The sequence below is a fragment of the Taudactylus pleione genome, unplaced genomic scaffold (genome assembly GCF_031769625.1).
Source record: "Taudactylus pleione unplaced genomic scaffold, aTauple2 ptg000174l, whole genome shotgun sequence".
NCBI classification, from domain to species: Eukaryota; Metazoa; Chordata; class Amphibia; order Anura; family Myobatrachidae; genus Taudactylus; species Taudactylus pleione.
The window spans coordinates 1,148,854-1,165,524 of record NW_028284576.1 but is presented as its reverse complement, the minus strand read 5'-3'; positions in this window follow the sequence as shown (position 1 = coordinate 1,165,524).

Genomic DNA, 16,671 nt, shown 5'->3' with positions numbered 1-16,671 from the left:
ATGCATCTCTGATGGCTGGAAGCGGACACAATTGTGACCATTTTATGTGCAACTCTGTTCTGTGCATTGGACAAAACTCTCTTAGAAAGTACAAATATCTCTGTCCCTGATAGTGAAGGACACTACAGACTCTGAGGTTTATGTTGCCTAAGGGGGGTGCATCATACTGCAGTGCAATGGGGCCTATGTATAATTAAATATTTGCGGGATAATCCCCAAAAACGTCTGAAAATATTAAGGATCCGCCAAAGATGCTATGGCGGTATTACTGCAGATATAGTATCTCTATCTGCCACGGTCCCTCCATTATCATCCACCAATTCAGCCACCATAGGTTTCTATGGGGGCTGCTGTGCTGCTGGATTTACCAAGCTATGCATTCCAGAACTTGGTCCTGATAGCATTACGCCATCTCCAGATGAAGTTATCCTATAGTAGTCTATGGGCCACTTTAATGCAAATTCTTCCAGAGAGGGTCCTCCGGATCCCTCACCATCAGCCCCTGGTGATGCATGCCTTGGCTGATGCCTTGGCTGATGGTCGTACATGTGCATTGAATGTGGGGGACCTGAACCAGGAAGCAGTGGGGTTACATAACACTATCATACTGCTGCCAGATCTTCACCATGACGGGCTCTTATCGGGGGCTGGGTACAGGATGCTGGTGCTTGGGATCCCGGTGGTCAGAATCCTGATGCCGGAAACCCGACAGTAAGTATCCTAATCTTAACCCTATCGCTAACCATACCTCCCCGCACCCTAAACCTATCCTCCCCCTCAGTGCCTAAACCTAACCTTCCCCCCTAGTACCTAACCCTAACCTTCCCTCAAGAGCCTAATCCTCCCCCCTGGAGAAGAGAATAAGGTGCGCCAATCAACCAAAAATACAAAACTTCCAAACTGGCAGCTCCTAACAAGCAGGATCTGCTACCTGCTAGAACTGAAACAGCAAAAAAAAGGGAGTTTGTAGGAGCACTGGTTTGTGAAGGTAAAATGATATAATGTATGTTAAACAGATATTTAATAGCAATAAACAATATAAAACAACAATATGGAAAAATGAGCGCATGGGCTCTGTGCAGTGAGCAGAAACCAGGATTATTCTAGCCCGGAGAAACGCATCAAGGGACATCCTGTTTGTTCATATCAGACTGTCTTATCCACTGGAGTACCCACCGGGTTCACCCTCCCGCAGGTAGCTTGCCGCGAGCTCCTGCTGCTGTCCTGAACCACAAGCACGTACAGCCAGCTACGGAACACAGAGCCATCTGGCTCCCAGCCATCCAGCATCTATGCTCCCGCTGACGAGCGGCAGAGCTACCACTCTCCAAAGATCCCACCACAGCACCGTCACACGTGGGCTTCTGGACACAGGAGAGTGAGATGGTAATTATCACTACCTTTATGCTAGATACACTCCCGATAGCAAGCGGTGAAGTTTATTCCATATAACATTTGGATTGCATACCCACGGGACAGTTCATTTGTTTTCTGTCTGGCCAGAGGCTCCCTGCTGCAGATACTCCATTAGTACTGGTGCTGATACAATTTGGGACTTATCTCCTCAATAGGAATATACCTTGTTAGTCCACTCAATTCCGTATCAGGATCTTTTGGAACAGTGTTTCCTTATGAAAATGACATTCATATCTATTTTCACTTTGGCTATCAAACATTCAGTCAAAGACAGTCTGCTCACTGCACAGAGCCCATGCGCTCAATTTTCCATATTGTTGTGTTATATTGTTTATTGCTATTAAATATCTGTTTAATATACATTGTATCATTTTACCTTCACAAACCAATGCTCCTACAAATTCCCTTTTTTTCTCCCCCCTAGAGCCTAACCCAAACCTCCCCGTAGTGTCTAACCCTAACCGTTCATCCCCACTCCCTAAACCTAAGTTACTCCTCAGTGCCTAACCCTAGCCCTCCCCTCCAGAGCCTTACCCCATCCTTCCCCCTAATACTACTACTTACTGCCGGCAGGGCCGCAACTAGGGGGGGGCTAGAGGTGCACGTGCACCGGGAGGGGATTGCGGGGGGGTGAAAAAGCAGACTCTGCCATCTGAAAATGGCCACCGCCGAAGAGGAGACTAATGCTAGAGGTCCTTACTGGACATCTAGTGTCTGTCTCTTTCTTGGCGGCGGCCATTTTTGGATGGCCGTTTTCAGCAGATTCCATGTGGACTAGCCGTCCGCATGGACTCTGCTGAAAACGGCCATCAAAAAATGGCCGCCGCCAAGGAAGAGACAGATGCTAGAGGTCCTACTGGACCTCTTGTGTCTGTTAGCGGACGTGCCGGGAACGCTGGCGCTGCAGGGAGAGGATGCTGAGAGCTGCATCTTCTCTCTTCAAACCCCCCTGGCAACGAGCATAAACCCCCCTGGCTGAGCATAAACCCCCATGGCAACGAGCATGGAACCCCCTGGCAATGAGCATAAATCCCCTGACAACAAGCATGAAACCCCATGGCAATGAGCATGTAACCCCTGGCAACGAGCACGAAACCCCATGGCAACGAGCAGGTAATTTTAAAGTAATTAGAAGCATTACTGTGGGGCATAAAATGGTGTCGGGCAAATATGTAAGTGGCACTTTGGTAAAAGGCATTACAGTGGCATAATGTGTAATGGGCATTATGGTGTATGGAATAATGTAAGTCACTATACCAGGGACGTCTGAGTAATGCACTGCCTTATGGAGGAGCAAGGACAAAATCCAGGTACGGGAAGGGAGGGGGGCGCAAAATTGCTGCCTTGCACCGGGTGACAGATATCCTAGTTTCGGCCCTACTGCCGGAATTCCGACGGTCGAGATGCCGTTGCTGGGATTCTGACTGGTATCAGTATTCCGGCGCCCGCATACTGAACATCGGCATCCCGACAGCGAGGATTTCAACTACCTCCCCTTATCAGAGCCCATCTATGGTTAAGAAAACAATGGTAAATTGCAAATTTATGCAATTTTTTTATCACAATTTGTTTTTATCACATATGCATTAAATACATGAATTGTGATAAATATGTCTCAATGTGAGATAATCATGAAGCCGTATATCTATTCTCTTCAGTGCTGACTTTGGCATTATATGGCATCTGTTGGTTGGATACACTGCAGCTTAGCTTTGGCGGAAGCTTCCCTGAGCTGGATCACTTGGCAATTATACTGCCATTGGAATGGGTGACAAGTGGAGCTCTTGTGAGGCATAATGAGTCTATTATATTTATGAATGTTACAAGTTACCTTTTTAGATTTTAATCCACTCACTTCAGGTAAAGACTAATATAACAAGTTAAGAAATAAAAAAAAAATAAAATCCATCAGAAAAGAAAAATGCATTAAGTCCCCTTCTCTCAAGGCAGGGTAAAATAAAAGTGCAAATCACTGATGCTTTTAGTCACTGACGGAAATGGTACTTTTTCTTGTTTCGGCGAATGTACTATTGCAATTATCTTGTTAAGACTGCAGACAGGATAAGTACATTTCAATTTGATTTTAGACATTCATTTGATTAAAAGATGAAACAACATATTTTAGAAATGTTATCTCCTTTAACCTTCAACGTAAATGAACTCTTCTTACAGACATGCAATCAAGAAAAAAAAATATATCAAGTAAAGTAAGAAGTAAAGTGGAAACATTTAAAATGAAATGACCACTAAGCTTTAAACCCACGTTGCCCTACATACAAATCTATCAGAAATAAACATGTAAAGTGACCAGGCAAGGACAGAACGTGAGATGTCTGACATTGCAATAACAGTCTGCCTGATGCTTTCATAGGAAAACGCCAATATCTTGGTATTTGGACCTGACCCCGTAATATTAGTCAATGAATACTTTTGCAGGATTGTGGACCGGACTAGAAACTCATTAGCTGAAGACAATAAAAACACTTAGGGCTCTATTTATTAATATTATTTTTACTAAAATAAAGTGATAAAGGCTGATTTGTGTTTCACACCCTCTTCACATTATTTTAGTATCACCTATAGTTATTACAGGGCAATTGGAGTAGAATTCGTAAAATTCTACTCCAACCCCTAAGTATCACTTATTTTTAGTAAGCAGATCGCATTTCCCATAATTGTAATGGGAAATGTGATCCGACCAAAGTTACTAAAAATAAATTGTAACAAAATACCGGGGAAAGCCCTGTGATAATAACGCCACCTGGGAGGTGGCTTTATCCAGGGTCTCCCCTGGTTACCAGACTCCTGCCCTGCTCTAATGGGGAGAGCAGAGCCGGGAGTCGGTCCCAGTAATCAGTTGTGTGGTCTAAACAGACCGCAAGCTGATACACTGCAAAAAAATGAAAAAAAAATTGTAACATTTTTTTTTTACTTACCTGACTCCAGGAACCGGTGATCGGGCCTCCGGTGATATCTCCGCTCCAGTCAGCTGGTCTCCCATAGTGCACTATGGCCCGGTCATCAGGTGATCGGTTCCCAGTGCAGTGTGGGAGATCACCTGATTGGATGCATGGAGGACATCACCGGAGGCCCGGATCATGCAGGTAAGTGTAATTAAGGGAGAGGGGGGGTCGTGGGGGGTCCGCAATTGTGGGGGGTGGGGCTTATCACCGGGGGCGGAGCTTTTTCGTCGAGGGGGAGCAGTGACAGCCGGTATTTGCGAAAATACCGTGACTAGTATGCGGAGGGGATTCGCAGGGACAGAGCTTTATCGCAAGCTCTGTCCCTGCAAGGCATTTGTAGTAAATCCCTGTGATATTGCCTGAATTTGCAATGCGAATTCAGTCGATAATATCACACTACAATCTGCATTCAATATGCGGATTGTAGAGCCCTTAATATTACTTTATCTCCAGCTCTTTCATTCAATTTCCATATTTTCATCAAACTGACTGCTGTACTAGGCCTCATCACTTTAATCATAGCGATGATGAGACATTTTTTATTGTAATTCCTACATGTAACACTTTTGTGTGTTGTGTATGCTTTTATTAGATTGGTGAAGTATACCCATGCCTACTCTTTCCCATAAATCTGTACCTGGAACATGGAAAAGGCATAACACTGAAACTTTACTGTATGTTGATAAATACTTCCAGCTATGTATATTTCCATCTCATACAATTCAAGCCCTTCTGGTGGTAGGAAAACACTGAGACCACATCCCATCCCCCACACAAAGCAGGCAATGCCCTCTAAATGCTCCTTCTCCACACATTGATCTCAGTACATGTGTTATTTTGCAAAACAGAATGGCCTCTTTGCGTCCATAGGGATATGAGTTAATTTGCCTGGTCTGCACTCAACAAGGAACACTTTAGTGCTCCCAATCAGAAGGTGCAATGTTTTCACTCTGAAGACCCTGCCATCTTGGCTTTTGCACAAAAATGCTCAGACCAAAACAAAATATATTTTATATACATGCCGCTGGTGTAATTATTTTATGGAAACCCGGAAGTGCTGCACCATTTGGGAAGTACATATGTATTTATTCGTGCTGGTGCGGGCACCCGGTGATGTTCTTATTTTTACAGGGAGAGCCGGACCATTTGTGCATTATATATATATATATATATATATATATATATGTGTGTGTGTGTGTATAAATACCTTTGTGAGTGGACTCACAGCTCTAATTCCTGCACAGTCACTACAAAGATGGACCAGCACCTTGAATATCAATATGTTTCAAACATTTGAATATTTTTCCTACAGAACACTCAATTACAGATGGAATTAGTGTAAAGAGCAGTGTGCCATGGCTGAGATTCATACTTAAAACCTGTACAATATTCTGCCATATGCTTGAAATCTGAAATTTGAGTTAGTTGTAAAAATGTATTCTGTGTCATGGAGAAGCATTAGTTGCAATAAAGTCCACTTCATCAATACAGTTTGCAATTGCTAATAAACTCTACCAGTGGATCATTTTCTCTTGGTAGTAAGTTTTCTTGCAATGACAGCCAGTGCACCAAATAGCCAGAAAAAGGGGCATGGCCTTAGTTTTATCGCTCAGCAGTCCCGAAGATGCCAGTCTTCCTCCAGGGATTCTCCTCTCACTGCTGGATCCGCCTCAGTGACCTGGAGCCAGGCGCTGCACAATAACATCCCTTTGGAGGTGACACCTGGCGCGGTCTGCACACTCGCACCCCCTAGTGATGCCACTGATGATAGTAGTTAACATAAATACATATAAATTTTCTCAGATAGATTTAGACACATTTGTGCCCGAAATATATGCAGGCCAAGACAAATGCATGAAATGTGCTCTTTCTTGTGTATATTAGATGTCTCCAGCCCTATACCAATATCAGATTTGCATCGGGAATGGGTGGACATACTTTTGCCCACAGTTTGCGTAGTAATGCGGTTTGACAGTGTTAGTTCTAAATACGGGGTCATAATACCCTATTTGCACAAAATATAATAATGTAATTGAGTGCCATATGCTTGAGAGAATGTGTCTTGATATTTATTAACCAAATTACAATTTTCTCAAACCCTGAATTCATGTATCTGTAATAGGTTCTACAGAATTTGTGGTACATTACAATTAAACAATGATAATAATGATGATTATATACTGGGCTTGTATTGGTACTGTCAGGTTGCGGCCTAGGATTGTCCGTTACTCGCCCTAGCACCGGCTTCCTCTGACCTCGCGAGCGGTCAGACGTCAGGTGCAGTGGCGAGTGACGCGCTGAGGATTATGCTTCAGGACCACGTAGACATCGATGAGGTGCCACGTGTCTTAGTTGCTGCATGGACACAGCCATGACAGTCTTCTTCACCTAATTACCCTTTACCCAATGGCAGCATGGTGGTTGTCAGCTTATGCTATCCTTCAATGAACTGCTACCTTAGGGTATGTAACTAGGCTCCGGACAGCAGGAAGTTACCTGTACAGCGTCGTTACTGCTAGTGTTTGTTGGCTGTCACTTAGTTCCAGGTTCCCTTGCTGTTTACTCTCAAGTTATCTCTAGTTACTCTCTTGTGCCATCGGTGTGACTGGATACCTTGCCCGCGTGCTCTGTACATCCTCTGAGTACAACCACAGTGTCACTCTCCTGTGCAAGCAGTGTCTGATACCTTGCCCGCACACTCAGTACAAAATCCAAATACAAAATTCTTGCTAGTGCCTCTTTCAGAGGTACATTCTCCTTGCCCTCATCGATGTTATCTCCCTCCATTTCCCACCTGCATCAGATACCTGACCGAAGGGCCGCGACCTGCTTGCTGGGTGCAGCTTAAACCCATATCCAATTTGAAGGGGTCACTGGTGAACACCTCCCAGCAGGTTAGACTCAGCGCCTTTGGTCAGGTCTCGCCAACATCCGATACTTGTGGATGAGGAGGACATACATCCAGGCCCTTCACCTCCGATTCCTTCCACAACCCGGGACCTCAACTTTCAGCTCCTCAGTAGGAGATTCTCCTGAGCCAGCCGTTACAGGTACTTTTGGGGCTAATCTTGTTCCAACTTCAATATTAGTCATTTTTGTGCAGTAACCACACAAGGTTTTTTTTCCCCATAAATACCATAAGTTTGCTTAAACCTTCTGACATGGCTAATTAAATCTATCCGAAATTACCAAGTGAGCTAAATGCAAATGTGTGAATTCTACACATACTGTTGATTGTTTTCAAAAATTATACAGTGTTCTGGTGTTTTGCTAGTTTTCACCATCTTGAAGAAAATCCATACAAGGCCTGATTCAGTCGCATTGTGTGCTCAGATATAACTTTGAATCACCTCCTGTATTCACAGTTGGTCGCACCCCCTTATGTGTCCGCTTGTGAATCACTATCAGCGCACATTTGCACCAGCGCGGTTCCCGCTGCAAGAGATCCATCTGATTTCTCTAAATAGCCCAGTGTGAGAAATCGTAATATCCGTCCACAAAAAGGACATGTGAGCAATTCTGAATTAGTCTCACGATATCTAGGAATAAAATGGTAGCCCAACAAGTAGAAAATTAAAAAAATCAAGCACAAAGACCTTGATCTTATTTGACCCAAGAAGGGGGAGATCCGGCTAATAGAATCACCCATTTCTGTATAACGAATTGTTTTCTGTTGTGAAGAAAGTCATTGTCTGGTGACAAATTATTTAAAAGAAGGGTTTAGGCGAGTGTGCAGGTTCCGGTATGGGGGGAAAGGGAACTTCATCTTGTTGTACATGCAGGAGATATGGCAGGTGAATCTGTGTCCAGGTCTACTCAGTTGCAGTTACTGTACGTAAACACGCTCTTTCTGTGCTTAGACTATACATGCACAATATACAGTCAGGTGCATAAATATTGGGACATTGTCAGAATTTTCATATTTTGGCCTCTATTCACCACCACAATGGCTTTGAAATGAAACAAACAAGATGTGCTTTACCTGCAGACTTTCAGATTTAATTTGAGAGTAATTACATCCAAATCAGGTGAACGGTGTAGGAATTACAACGGTTTCTATATGTGCCTCCCACTTTTTAAGAGGCCAAAAGTAATGGGACTATCAACTCAAAAGCTATTTCATGGATAGGTGTGGGCTATTCCCTCGTTATTTCATTACCAATTAAGCAGGAAAAAGGTCTGGAGTTGATTCTAGGTGTGACATTTGCATTTGGAATCAGTTGCTGTCAACTCTCAATATGAGATCCAAAGAGCTGTCACTATCAGTGAAGCAAGCCATCATTAGGCTGAAAAATCAAAACAAACCCATCAGAGAGATAGCAAAAACCTTAGGTGTGGCCAAATCATCTGGGGTAATTCGATTTCTCCCTAATTCTCGCTCAAGGCCCCAGAAATTTCTTCAGATTACAAAAAAAAGACAAAAGTAGAACAACTACAGTATAAGCAAAGAACATGGGTCAGAATTATAACCCAGAAGCTGAGTCACAAAGATGCCAAAGTCAGACAACAGAAAAAAATATACTGATATATGGTTACATACGTACAAAAGTGTCATAAGACCAGTACAAAATACATTTTGTTTTCATTATTCTTGTTAACTACATAGAATACCTAGTGGAAGTCTCAGATAAAGGGTTTAAAAAGATGGGATGATTAGATAACAGCCATGTTAAGAGGGAGGGGCTTCTCTATCTGAACTTTCAGGGTGTTCAGTTTGGCTGTGCAGATGCGTTAAGTCAGCAACACTACAGGGTCTTAACTTACTAAAATTTCAGCTTTTTGACCAATGTCAAATTCTCTAAAAAGACAATGGCCTTTATTTCTGAAGCAGCAGCTTTTGTAAGCTGCTGCTTCCCGACGGGTTGCAGGTGAAAATTTAAAATGGCTCCTGCAGTCAGTGTAAAGCCCGGCGAGCATGACTCTGACCGTTTTAAATTTTCAACTGCAACCTGCTGGGAAATAATCCCCATTATCTTAAAAATATGGTATGTGGCTTCAGTCACCTATGTGATGCAGCAATCTAATACTTTATTACTATACTTTGCTTTTTATTAGAACTACAGGGGAATGTCATTGAGTTTTGCCTCCTTGTTTCAGATCTAAAATTTGGAGTCTAGTGGTCCTTTAGGGACAAATATTATTCTTGGAAATGACGGAGGAATTGTAGTAACACTATGAACATCCATCAATATCACAGAGGACAATTTCACGGAGAATTATTTTCCATACATACATCTACATAAAACAATTCCCTATATCGTTCCTACAAAATATAACTTTATTTAGCCTAGAAGTCTAACACATGGACAACGCTCTTTGCTGAATGCCAAGGCAGTGATATTCTTTTTTTAAATTTGCATCTACTTTATTTTGCATCAATTCATGTAACTTTAAAAAGTAACTCTAATCTCCCAGCTAGTGAATGTTGGAAGCGTTTATGATGAATATGTATGTGTCAGACAGTAGAATATATGGATCAGGTTCAGAATGTTGCATTGTATTTGTAATAAAGCATGATTGAAGTTAGAGGATAATTTAATTATAGGATAAAGAGAAGGAATTTTAAATGTAAAACACAGGAATAATAAAATAATCAATTGTATAATAAGAGTCAGGAGAAATTGCAGTGTTCGTGGGCTTGCCATTTATACTGGAATCAGAAAGGCTGGGCTATATATAGGCACTAGGGAGTGAAGGCTTTTTCAAGGCGCTGTTTCTCTGCGTGTGCATACCCAAAATGAAAGCGGCAAAGATATTAACAGAAAAACATGCCGTTTTAAGCAATGTTGCATTTAGGTGGGAAGTTTTCACTGAAACGCAGGAACCAATCAGTTATAAACTCATATCTACACAGTAAGAAGAGAAAAAAACAGTATCCCAAGTGCTAATATATAAATATAGAAAAAATGTGCTTGCATAACACACCAAAAAAATCACCTGTATAACAGGTGAACCAAAGAACTCTAATGTAAACCTCTGTGCTAATTAGGTGACAGAAGACATAGCTGAGAAGAATCAAATAATCATCTTGCACTTACAGTATTCAAACATATATTTAATTTACTAAAACATCAATTTGACTTTTCAAAAAATAAAAAAATAAAAATAAAAACATCATATAAATAACAATATTGTACAAAAATTAATCATTTGTTGTATAAAGTAGCAAAATTGCACTATTAATGTATCTATAGGAGGTGGATCCTAAACAATCTGGTGTATACCAGTAAAAAAGATACTCAATGGTTATAGTCCACACCTGCAATGTAACAAAAATCCCATTCTCATTCAATGTTAGTCAATGTTATACCTCTGTATACCATGTATAATTCCACCTTGTGGATTGTATTTCCAAGGAATAAGTCTCTTGTATTAGACTTTCGGAGGAGACATAGAAGGGATGCAGTATATCACTTCTCTTCGGCAGGAGATACCAAGCAGCATCTAGGTGTATCTCTAGTAGTAACCGCACGGAGGGGACACAGAAAAAGTGAGGGGAGGCACTTCTCCAACAGGAGATAAACGGTCAGCGACTACCTTTCAGATATAAATAGTCCCGTTGATCGCGTCTATAGTCCAGCCTCACCCTCAGTAGTGTGTCCGGCTGCACAATGTAACGTCTGTCTCTCCAGAATGCCACAGCTTATTGCAGGCAACCAAGAGTGTCTCAATGGGTTCAATATCCTGGCTGACGCATTTCGCACCGCAACTTGGGGGCTTTTTCAAAGAGTAGTGTGTTACTCCACATGGACCCTATTTAAGTCTGAAGAGATTTCTTCCCATTAGTGCTTCACTAATTCCCATAAGTTGCACCTGTTTGGATTCCACCTCCTGATCCACCTCCTCTAATCTCCTTGTTAAACAGTTTGTTTCTAATATATATAAAATCATTCATTTGCAACAGAATATGTTCTCTACAAAAAAATCTATCAATATTATCTCTGCAACAATTACTGTATCACATTAAATGAGGAAATGTTTAAATTAACTAAATAAAATTAAATAAGTATAATATGGTCTATATAAAAAAGGGTATATATATATATATATATATATATATATATATATATATATACATAAAACTCACTGTATCTATTGGGAATAGAACATGGGACCTAACAGATCCCAGTATGTTGCCATGCCTCTACCCTACTGTATCTAGCTGCTCGTTTCGTGTCAATGTCAACTATCAGTGTCCAGTGATTACCTTTGGCATTCTAGTTTATAATAATCTCTTAGGGATATGCATACAAATAAACAATCTATTAATATTTCTTACAATATATATATATATATATATATATATATAATGACACAGTCAAATCAATGCACATCAATGAACATCAATGCAAATAGCTAATGAATTAATATCATAAAATATATAAAACAGATAATAAAATATACATAAAGACCTAATATGTTTAGAACTCAGACCTAACGATATCCCAGCCTGTTTCTCTACTCTATCCAACTTCTTCCCTCTTACAACTCCCCGCTAGAAGCTACATAGCTCCAAAACAATATTTTAACTCATTGGGAACAAAAGTCCTCTGAATCTTAGCAGCCAGTAATGTAAAGAGAAATAACAGAACTAGTCTCTAATATCCCAATATGTATTAATACTAATTTTTCACCTCCCCACATCATTATATCTATACTCTCTATGATATCAAACTCAATCTTAAGCTTGAGTGAAAGCACACATATTGGTTGGCTTTAATATAAAAAATAGCCAACTTAAGTTTATCAATAACAGAGCAATTAAACATTGTTTATTATTGCACAAATGACTCGAACTCAATGTTATCATTTAGTCCTGAGGGGAATAATGTTTTGAGTTTAAAAATCCATAATGCTTCAGCAGCACATACATTTTTAAATCTATCCCCTCCTCTAATAGTTTTTGCAACGTGGTGTACCCCAATCAAGGAAAGACCGTCTGGGTTACAATTATGTTTAATAGAAAAATGTTGGGATACACTATGTTTAGAATACCCTTTCATAATGTTTAGTCTATGCTCCCTAAATGAGGACGAGTAGTTCTTCCACCGTACTGCAAGCCACAATGGCATTACAGTACATATACACAGTAAATAGTATTGCAATTGATAAATTCATGTATAGGAAACTTTTCCTTAGTAGCCCAGGATACTACTTCCATGGCTCTATTTGGTATAAATGCACAGGTTAAACATCTTGTTTTCCCACATTTGTGGTATCCCACACTAGGGATTGATAGCCAAGTGTGAATAATGTCATTGCTAGAGTCTGTTTTCATTTTCTTCAACATACTGGGAGCTAATATGTTTTTTAGATTCTTATTTTTCTTAAAAACTACTTTTAATTGTTGTGGAAGATGCAGATTGTAAAATGGGATCATGTTGCAAAAATCTTAAAGTTATCCCTCAATATAGTTTTAATTTTGATTGACTGGCTATTGAATTTGGAAATAAAATACATTTGGGTAGAATCAGAGCCTTTGTAATTTTTGTTTTCTAAATGTTTTGTTTTTAATTTGATCAACTCTGATCTATCACTCTTCGGTACTCTATCATAAGCTGCCTATAAAAGGGATTGAGGATATCCTCTTTGTGTAAAATCCTGAAGCATGACATCTGCTTGTGCCTTAAAATCTTCCAAAGAGGAACAGTTCCTCTGTAACCTCTCAAATTGGCTAAAGGGGACATTATTGAGCAAAGGTCTGTAATGACTAGTTGCATAGTGTAGGAAATTATTCATATCCACTGTTTTTTTTATTTTTTGTTACAATATTCTCCCCCACAGAGGAAATGGTCAGATCCAAAAAATAAACCATAAAGTGATCAAACATATGTGCGAATTTCAAATTATAATTGTTATTATTAAGGTGAGAAATAAAATCTAGTGCCATGTGCTCATCACCATCCCAAATAATAAATATATCATCAATATAATGGCCATAGTACACTAGGTTTGTGCCAAATGGTCCCTCCCAGATATATTCTTGTTCGAAGCGTCCCATATATAGATTGGCAAAGCTAGGCGTAAACCTAGTGCCCATTGCCATACCTAATACCTGAAGAAAAACCCACTCCCAAAAATAAAATAATTGTGCTCTAATATAAAAAGAATAGTTGAAAGAAGAAAATATTTAAATTGCCCTGAAATCCCTACATCATTATCTAGATACCATTCTGTAACTTAGTTCCTCTATCATAGTGTATATGTGTGTATAATGCTTGAACGTCTAATGACAAAAAAGCATAATTCGATCTCCATCTGATATCTTTAATTTAATTTAGTAACCATGTGGTATCTCGGATGTGGGATTTCAGGGAAACCACATATTTCTGTAAAAAGTGATCAATAAACTGTGATAAATTAGAAGTCAGGGATTTAATACCGGAAATACTAGGGCATCCCAGGGGTGTCGTGAGGGATTTGTGAATTTTGGGTAAGTGGTAAAACAAAGGCATAATAGGAAACTCAACAAATAAAAAATAAAATTTTTCTTTGGATATGACCCCTCCCTCAACCACCTCATTTAGTAATATTTGAAACTGTAATAAGTACTCAAAGGTGGGGTCCTTCCCTAATTTTTGCTCACTTCTTGTTAAGTTAGACCAATGTGACTTTTTAGCACATAGCTTCTGGAAGTCATCCATGTTTTTTTTTTTTATAGAAGTAGAGAATAGTTTGTGACTTGTGATTAACAGGGTTAAATTTTGATTTATTTCTAAATTTCGTTCTTTCTTTTGAAGGATCTATAGAATTCCTAATATAAAAAAAAATTCTGATATCTTTCGTCAGTCACATTATTCTCTGCCCATAGATCCTCCAAGATAAATAAGGAATCCATATCCATTATATCCAAAACAATTGGGGATAAACAGTCATCTTTTAATTGTTTAGAGGCGAAATATCTCTTTCTACATAAATCACGAATGAAATGTGGGGGCAAAATTGAAACCCTTCTGTAACAGTCTAATTTGGTGATTAGTCAATACTTTGTCAAATTGAATATCCCAGAGGAATCTGTTTTGTGTTTTGAAATTTCCCAATCTGCTCTTCTCTAAAAAAAAACCCTTTTAGGGGTATTGGTCTCATTCTGATAGTGTTCCTTTTTGGATCTAGTATCTAGGAATGAGAGTGGTGAGGGTTGTGTGAATTAGTTTCCTCTCTAGGTGACTGTTCCCATTCAGTTGTCATTTTTTTTGCGAGATTGAAATCTCTTATTCGGTCATGGGCTATATTTATTCCCTACTTCCTGAATCCTGCACATCCTAGGGGTCCCTTGGTCTGTATCAGAAATATCATTTGGCTTGGGAATAGAGTGGATACATTTACTATAAGTTCTAACTCTATCACTTTTGTAGTCCCTATCATCTCTCTCGAATTTCTTATTTTTGTTTTCTACTAATTCCTTTTTAAACAGTTCAACTCTTTTGCTAGTACTAAAATCCCTCTCAACAAATATTGGTAGGTCTTTATATATAATGAATATCTCTTTAACTTCATTTATTTTCCGTTCAATTTCTACCACATTATTCTCCCTATATGATATTAAGAGCTCTATCAATCTAAATGAACACTAGTCTAGAGTATCATTCCACAGGGCTATTAAGTTGGGGTCATCTTGGATCGCTAATGCTTTGAATAATCTTAGACCTCTTGTTATCTGCTTATCAGTGAGCTACCTTTTAAAAGAGACACTGTCCCACCAAATCTATTTTTTTCAAGCATTTCATTAGCTGCTCTGATTTAATGAAGCCATTTATTAAATATTCACTAGTATAGTGAATCAGTAATACTTGAATTTACGTGAAAGCCGTAGAGTCTCATCCCTTTTATCTTCAGTGCCTTATCCTTAGCTTTTAGAAGTTCTTTTAAAGAATAGCCTCTACAGTGGAATTTATTTAGCATCAGGTCCATTTGCTTTTTAGCCTCCTCTTCATTACAATGTGTCTAATGTGCATGAATCGGGAGAAGGGGAGTCCCTTCTTGAATTCCATCGGATGACGACTCGCAGCATGAAGAAATTATTCCTGTCTGTGGATTTGGTGTAGAGGTTGGTCTCTAGGGTTGTTCCATTACAAATAACCTCCACGTATAGGAAATTAATAAAGCTGGAGCTGTGTTCAAACGTAAGTTTAATGGAATTATGTATTTTATTAATATCATCCATAGCAATCACAAAATCCTTGGATGTTCCAGACCAAATAACAAAGATATCATCTATGTAACGATTACAAAATTCCATGTGTTTTGGAAAAATCAAGATTTTCAAAAATTAAAAGCTTCTCAATTTTAAACATATATATGTTTGCCATTGATGGTGATATATTAGATCCCATGGTGCTTCCTTGTATTTGGAGAAAAAAAATCCCATTGAAGTAAAAATAAAATCTGCTTAACATTAGTTCCAATAACTCCAAAAAGAATGATGCACTAATACCTGAATTGTTTTATTTTGAAGAGAAGTTTTCCAACATAGCTGCAAGGCCTTCTTGATGTGGGATGTTTGTATAAAGATTAACCACATCTATGCTACATAATAATAACATTGATGGCAAGCTGGTCAATTGTTGTAAATTAACAAGCAGAGAAGTGGTGTCTTTTAAAAAGGAGGGTTCTGTTCCGTTTGAATTAGCGGCTGTAGGTAAAAATCAAGAAATATGGAAACCGAATTATACAGTGAGTTACGAGCCGAGATAATCGGTCTACCCAGAGGAGAGGCAAGGTTTATGTGAACTTTTGGCAACTTATAGAACAAGAGGACCAGCAGATGTTCCTGTAGGAATGCCTTCATGTTTTTTCTAGGAAATATAATTGCAGTAAACAGCAGTTTGCAAAGTATGGGTTAATTCTTCTGTATATGCTGGTGTGGGATCATTAATCAACTGCTTATACATGTTGCTGTCACTGAGTTGTCTGCATATTTCTGCACAATATGCAGTAGTGTCCTGTAATACGATCGCCCCGCCTTTGTCAGCACGGTGGATTACAATGGATCTATCCTCACTGAAAGTTTTTAAAGCTTGAGGCTGAATTTTGGATAAGTTATGAAAATTCTTATCAATACTTCTGGAACCAGTCTTGACCTCTTGGTCCACCATACAGGAAAAGTAACAAATCGAAGCATTCGTCAATTGTGGTTCAAAAGTGAACTTGCTTCTGATAGGGCAACGGTCAACATCAGATATATTATCAGTGTAATCCGAAAACTGAAAACTATAAAACTGAAAACTATTCCTTAAGTTTAAGATTCCTATTAAATCTCTATAGATCCACCTTCCACTCCTAATGTTGGAAC